We start from the raw sequence: 7,842 nt of genomic DNA, 5'->3' as shown, positions 1-7,842 counted from the left end.
CCGTTTAGTAAAATTCCACGGTCTTACCCAAAATAAATACGCTAGTCGCTTTAGGCGCGCCTTTAATAACTTAATTTTCTTAAACTCGGGTGCACATTGATGTGACCCAAATCCAAATCTCAACGGAGTCAAAGTGTGTCGACGACCACGGGTACATTGATTGTAACGCGGTTCGAGATACATTTTCACAACGTTGCAAGTCCTACAAAAATAACAGTGAATGATAAAAGCGGTTAAAAGTTAAATTTTGCACATAAGTTCACACTTGTATAAAATCAGATAATCAAGCCGAATATAACAGTTGAGCGACCGTGCTAGAATCACGGAACTCGGTAATGCCTAACACCTTCTCCCGGGTTAACAGAATTCCTTATCCGGATTTCTGGTACGCAGACTGTAATATAGAGTCATTCTTTTCCTCGATTCGGGATTAAAATTGGTGACTTGGGACACCCTAAATCTCCCAAGTGGCGACTCTGAAATAAATAAATAAATCCCGTTTCGATTGTCCTTTAAATTGGAAAAAACTCCCCTGCGCCATGGGCGCGTAAATAGGAGGTGTGACAACAACAAGTACCAAGAGCATTGGAAAGCTTAGATGCTAAACGAATTGAAGAAAATAAGTTTCATCGAAAGTCGACAAGTTGAGAATGTTATAACATGTAAATTTGGGGTAATACTAGGGTGCTTAACATTATAAGGAGATTATATTATGAATTATTTTAGTCGTATGATAGTCGTGTGTTATGTTTTGAAGCCAAGCGAGTTGTGGAACAAAAGTTGAAAAAGGTCATCACAAGTTACATTCAAAAATGTGTTTAAACCTAGGACAAATGTAGCTGAGCTTTTCTCCCAGTGTACTTTGAATTAAGGGATGGTCTACCTACCAAATTTAATATCTACGAGTTTAACTTCCAACGAATTAAACCGTTTATTGATACAACATTGGGGTAGAGAGATATTTACATTTCCGCAAGACTGCGCAGACTGGTAGGTGACAAGTAGGTGCATCACCTACATGCCAAAAGGAGAGGCCTCAATTAAAAGCTCCTAAAGTCGGCAAATATGGGACTTTTGAAAGTATTATTAACCCATTTCTTTCACACGTCTTTTAGACCAAGAAAACTAGATTGGACCCTACAACTCCTTCTGACGACCCGGCCAGTCGTCTCATGAGTTCCCGCTCCATTTTCCCCATTATTGCTTCTTATTTGCTTTGTCTATCGGTTCTATATATGATAGGGTTGGCTGGCTCGGGTTCGAAAAGGATTTCGTAAGGTTTGAGACACTTAGTCTCTTTTGAGGAAGCTTAAGTTGGAAAAGTCAATCGGATATTGACTTATGTGTTAGAGGGCTCGAATATTAATTTCGAGGGTTCGGATAGCTTCGGGGGTGATTTGGGACTAAGGAGCATGATTAGAATGTGTTTTGGAGGTCCAGAGTAGATTTAGGCTTGAATTGGGGAAATTAGATTTTTGGCGTTTTTCGGTTGATAGGTGAGATTTTGATATAGGGGCCAAAAAGGAATTCCGAGAGTTGAAGTAAGTCCGTTATGTCATTTGGGATGTGTGTGCAACAGATCACTCGGACGTGGTTTGGTTGGGTTTTTGATCAAAAGCATAATTTAGAAGATTTTGGAATTCTTAGGCTTGAATCTGATGCGAACTTGGTGTTTTGATGTTGTTTTGAGTGTTCCAAAGGTTGGAACAAGTTTGAATGAGGTTATGGGATATGTTGGCATGTTTGGTTGAGGTCCCGGGGGCCTTGGGTGAGTTTCGGGTGGTCAATTGGATCATTTCATGTTGTTTGGAATTGCAGAAAAACTGGTGTGTGTTGTAGAGGATTTAGACCTTCGCGTTCACGAGTAGGTCATCGCATTCGTGAAGGGTTAGATAGTGAAGGATGAATTTTAGCCTTTGCGTTCGCGAGGAAGGCTCCGCATTTGCGAAGGGCTGGGTGATTGGTCATCGCGTTCGTGTGAAGTGGATCGCGTTCACGTAGAGGAATTGGGCTGCGGAGCTTTAGGGTATTTTATTCATCGCGTTCGCGAGTGAGGTAACACGATCGCGAAGGGTCAAGTGGAGGAGCCATCACATTCGCGAGTTGTAGGTCGCGATCGCGAAGAGGAAATTTTGGTCAAAGTTGATTTGTGCTTCACGAACGTGAGGCATTGACTGCGTTTGCGAAGAAGGAAATGAGGGCTGGGCAGAATGTTTAAATAGCCGTCTTGTCCGCAATTTTGGGGTTTATTTTCTCCATTTTTGAGCGTTTTGGGAGCTTCTTGAAGAGGGATTCAAGGGGAATCACTTGGATGTAAGATTCATGGACTTAAAACTCGACTCTAATGTGAAATCTACCTAATTAATCATGGAAATTAAGCCTAAAATTGAAGAACTAGGGCTTGAAATTGGATACCTAGAATTTGTGATTTGAGGGGTCATTTATGGTTAGATTTTGATGCTTTTGGTATGAATGAACTCGGGGAGTGATAAGGAATCCATTGATGTAAATTTTATCGGGATCTGAGACGTGGGCCCGGGGGTCGGGTTTTGGTAATTTAGGGATTTATGTTGTAAATTGATTATTTTCACTTGGGCTTCGTTCCTTAGCATATTTTGACGCCGTGATTCTGATTTTGGATAGATTCGACGCGAGTGGAGGCCGATTCGAGGGGCAAAGGCATCGCGGACTAGAGTTTTGACCGGATTGAGGTGAGTAATGATTGTAAATGATGTCCTGAGTGTATGAAACCCCGTATTGCACATCGTTGTGCTATATTGAGGTGATGTACATACTAGATGACGAGCGTAGGGTCGTGCACTGTTGTGGATTGAGACTTAGTCCATCCCAAATGACTGTTTTACCACGCTATTTGCTACTATCATGTTTTGGGCTGAATGCCATATTTGGGCCTCGTGACAACTATTTGAACCTTTAAGGGATTTTTATTGATATTTCTTCACTGTTTTGACTTTATGCTTGTGCTCAGTCATGCTATATTCTACTGTTTTAATAACTCGGCCATGTTTACTCTGTGTTAACACTTAAATGATATTTTAAATGATATTATGGGTTGAGTATCATGTTTTACTATTGCCCAAGTGGCTTGTGAGATTCTGACTGAGTAAGGTAGATGGCTTTTGTTGTGAGGAAACACTGGTTATGATTATGAGGCCGAGGGCCTAAGAATTTTACGCCACGAGGTGGCTTGTTGATATGAGGTCGAGAGCTTAGTGATGATGCCACGAAAGGCTGCAGAACCTTTAGGGAAAACTTCATATTCTTGAAATTCTTGTCGCGCGAATTTGTTGATCCAAGTACTAAACTTCTGTTATCCTATTCTCTCACAGATGGTGAGGACACGCACTACCGGTCAGGATGGACGACCACCAGTACCACCAGCTGTAGCCACTAGAGGCCGAGGACGCGGTCATGGTCGCGATCGCGGTAGGGGCAGAGGTGTGGCCCGCATAACAGCTAGGCCAGCACCTGCAGATCCACCAGCCGCTCTAGTTCAGGATCAGGTCCCAGTTGTGGACGCTCCAGTAGCACCAGCTCAGGCACCAGCTGTGCCCATTGTGATTTCGGGTCTTCAGGAGGCCTTGGCTCAAATCCTATCAGTTTGCACTGGCCTAGCTTAGGCGGTCTCAGTTAGTACAGTCGTAGCTACTTCTCAGACTGAGGGAGGCAATCAAACTCCTGCCGCTCGCACACCTGAGCAAGTCATGCAGGGACTTCAGACACCGGGGGCACATCCAGCCCAGTCGGTTGCAGCTACTCAGGACTATATAGTTCCTGCCATGCCAGAGGACGAGGAGTGTAGGTTGGAGAGGTTTGGTAGACTTCAGCCTCCGACCTTCAGTGGTGCAGAGGGCAAGAATGCCCAGAGTTTCTTGGATAAGTGTCAAAGGATGCTCGTACAACGGGTATTCTAGAGACTAGCGAGGTCGCTTTCATTACTTATTAGTTTTCTGGAGCTACCTTCACTTGGTGGGAGACTTTTGAGAGGCGTAGGCCTGTTGGTGCAATACTCCTTACCTGGAAGCAATTCTCCGTTCTTTTCCTGGAGAAGTATATGCCGTAGTCTCGTAGAGAGAAGCTACATAGGCAATTTGAGTGGTTGCGTCAGGGAGAGATGATTGTGATGCAGTATGAGATGAGGTTCTTCGAGTTAGCTCGTCATGCTATTTGGTTGGTTCAACAGATAGAGAGAGGATTAGGAGGTTTGTTGATGGCCTCACTTATCAGCTTCATATTCTTATGACCAGGGAGAGGGTGACTGGTGCTACCTTTGAGGAGGTTGTAGACATTGCTCATGATTGAGTTTGTTCGTCGCCAGGAGTGAGAGAAGAGGGAGGCCAAGAGGCCTCGAGGATCTGGTAGTTATAGTGGTGCTCCTTCGAGAGGTCAGTTTTAGCACGGCAAAGGTCGTCCATTTAGGCATGCTCAGCCAGCTCGCCCAGATTATTGTGGGGCATTATTGGGTCATGGTTCTCACAGTTCTCATCATGGCCAGTCATCACTTAGTACCCTTACAGCTCAGAGTTTGTCCCGTGCTCCATCGGTTCAGGGCTCTTCTATGCCGAGTGCATCTGCTAGTCATTTTGGTGTTAAGGGTTCCCTTTAGTCCCCTTCTCCAGCACTCGGGAGTTGCTATGAGTATGGACAGATGGGTCATATGTGGAGATAGTGTCCTCGTCGTCTTGCGCATTCATATCAGTAGAGGAGTCAACCATCGGCTTCAGCACTAGTTACTTCACCACCACCCGTCCAGCCAGCTAGGGGTGGAGGTCAGTCAGCTAGGGGTCGCCCTAGAGGGTCAGGTCAATCAGGTGGCGGCCAGGCCCGTTTCTATGCACTTCTAGCTAGACTCGATGTTGTTATCACATGTATTGTTTTAGTCTGCCACATAGATGCATCTGTATTATTTGATCCCGGTTTCACCTTTTCTTATGTGTCATCATACTTTGCTCGTTATTTGGGTATGCACCGTGATTTTGTTACTTTACCTGTTTATGTATCTACCCCGTGGGCGATACTATTGTTGTGACCGTGTGTACCGGTCGTGTGTGGTGACTATTGGGGGTCTGGAGACCCGAGTGGATCTTTTATTATTATGTATGGTGGATTTTGGTATCATTGGGCATGGATTGTTTATCTCAATTTTGTGTTATTCTGGACTGTCATACTAAGACAATCACATTGGCTATACCGGGTGTGCCACAGATTAAGTGGCGAGGTTTGACTGATTATGTTCCCAGTAGAGTGATCTCATTCTTGAAAGCCCAGCATATGGTTGGGAAGGGTTGTCTTTCATATCTAGACTTTGTGAGGGATGTCGGTGCAAAGACTCCCAATATTGATTATGTTCCTATTGTGAGAGATTTTCCCGATGTATTTCTTGCAGACTTGTCGGGCATGCCACCGGATAGGGATATTGACTTTAGTATTGACTTGGTGCCGGGCATTCTGCCTATTTCTATTCCGTCGTATCGTATGGCACCAGCGGGGTTGAATGAATTAAAGGAGTAGCTTCAGGAACTCCTCGATAAGGGGTTCATTCGGCCTAGTGTATCACCTTGGGGTGTGCCAGTTCTATTTGTGAAGAAGAAGGATGACATAATGAGGATGTGCATTGATTATAGGCAGTTGAACAAAGTAACGATAAAGAACAAGTATCATTTGCCTCGCATTGATGATTTATTAGACCAGCTTCAGGGAGAGAGTGTTCTCCAAGATTGATCTCCGTTCAAGTTATTACCAATTGAAGATCAGGGAATCAGATATTCTTAAGACAGCTTTCAGGACCCGATATGGTCATTATGAGTTCTTGGTGATGTCTTTTGGGCTGACCAATGCCCCAGCAACGTTCATGCATTTGATGAACAGTGCGATCCGGCCTTATCTCGACTCGTTTGTCATAGTCTTCATTGATGATATTCTGGTGTATTCGCGTAGTCGGGAAGAGCAGGCAGAGCATTTAAGAGTTGTGTTGTAGAGATTGAGGGAGGAGAAGCTTTATGCAAAATTCTCCAAGTGTGAGTTTTGGCTCAGTTCAGTGGCTTTCTTGGGGCACGTGGTATCTAGCGAGGGTATTCAGGTTGATCCGAAGAAGATAGAGGCGGTTCAGAGTTGTCCCAGACCGTCCTCAGCTACAGAGATACGCAACTTTCTTGGTTTTGCAGGCTATTATCGCCGGTTTGTTCATTTATTCTCATCTATCGCATCGCCCTTGACCAAGTTGACTCAGAAGGGTGATTTATTTGTATGGTCGGATGAGTATGACGAGAGTTTTCAGAAGCTCAAGACAGCCTTGACCACAACTCCAATGTTAGTTTTGCCATCAGTTTTAGGTTCATATACCGTGTATTGTGATGCTTCGAGAGTTGGTATTGGTTGTGTATTGATGCAGGATGGTAGAGTTATTACTTATGCTTCTCGTCAATTGAAACCTTATGAGAAGAACTACCTCGTTCATGATATGGAGTTGGCTGTCATAGTTCACACGTTGAAGATTTGGAGGCATTACTTGTATGGTGTGTCTTGCGAGGTGTTTACTGATCATTGTAGTCTCCATCACTTGTTCAAACATAAGGATCTCAATTTAAGGTAGCGGAGGTGGTTGGAGTTGCTTAAGGATTATGATATCACTATATTGTACCCTCCGGGAAAGGCCAATGTGGTGGCTGATGCTTTGAGTCGAAAGGCGGTGAGTATGGGGAGTTTGGCATATATTCCAATTGGGGAGATACCTTTTGCAATTGATGTTCAGGCCTTGGCCAATTGGTTCGTGAGGTTGGATATTTCGGAGCCCAGTCGGGTATTGGCTTGTGTGGTTTCTCGGTCTTCCTTATATGATCGCATTAGAGAGCGCCAGTATGATGATCCGTATTTGCTTGTCCTTAAGGACAGAGTTCAGCACGATGATGCTAGAGATGTAACTACTGGTGATGATGGGGTGTTGAGGATATAGGGCCGGATTTGTGTGCCCAATATAGATAGGCTTCGGGAGTTGATTCTGGAGGAGGCCCGTAGCTCGCGATATTTCATTCATCTGGGTGCCGCGAAGAAGTATCGGGATTTGAGGCAGCATTATTGGTGGAGGAGAATGAAGAAAGACATTGTGGGATTTGTAGCTCGGTGTCTCAATTGTCAGCAGGTGAAATATGAGCATCAGAGACCGGGTGGCTTTCTTCAGCGGATGGATATTCTAGAGTGGAACTGGGAGCGGATCACTATGGACTTTGTAGTTGGACTTCCACAGACTTTGAAGAAGTTTGATGCTATTTGGGTGATTGTGGATCGGCTGACCAAGTCCGCGCACTTCATTCCTATCTGTACTACCTATTCTTCAGAGCGGTTGGCAAAGATCTATATCCGGGAGATTGTTCGTTTGCATGGTGTCTCAGTTTCCATCATTTCAGATAGGGGCACTCAAATTACTTCGTAGTTTTGAAGGTCTGTGCAGCGAGAGTTGGGTACTCAGGTTGAGTTGAACACAACTTTTCACCCTCAGACGGACGGGCAGTCCGAGCGCACTATTCAGATATTAGAGGACATGTTGCGTGCTTGTTTCATTGACCTCGGAGGGTCATGGGATCAGTTTCTACCACTTGCAGAGTTTGCTTATAATAACAGCTACCAGTCGAGTATTGAGATGGCTCCATATGAGGCTTTGTATGGTAGGCAATGTAGATCTCCAGTTGGTTGGTTCGAACCGAGTGAGACTAGGCTATTGAGGACAGACTTTGTGCAGGATACTTTAGAAAAGGTAAAGGTAATTCAAGAGAGGCTTCATACAATGCAGTCGAGGAAAAAGAGTTATGCTAACAGGAAGGTTCG

Source organism: Nicotiana tabacum, chromosome 20, assembly GCF_000715075.1.
Source record: "Nicotiana tabacum cultivar K326 chromosome 20, ASM71507v2, whole genome shotgun sequence".
NCBI lineage: Eukaryota > Viridiplantae > Streptophyta > Magnoliopsida > Solanales > Solanaceae > Nicotiana > Nicotiana tabacum.
This window is presented reverse-complemented; position numbering follows the sequence as displayed.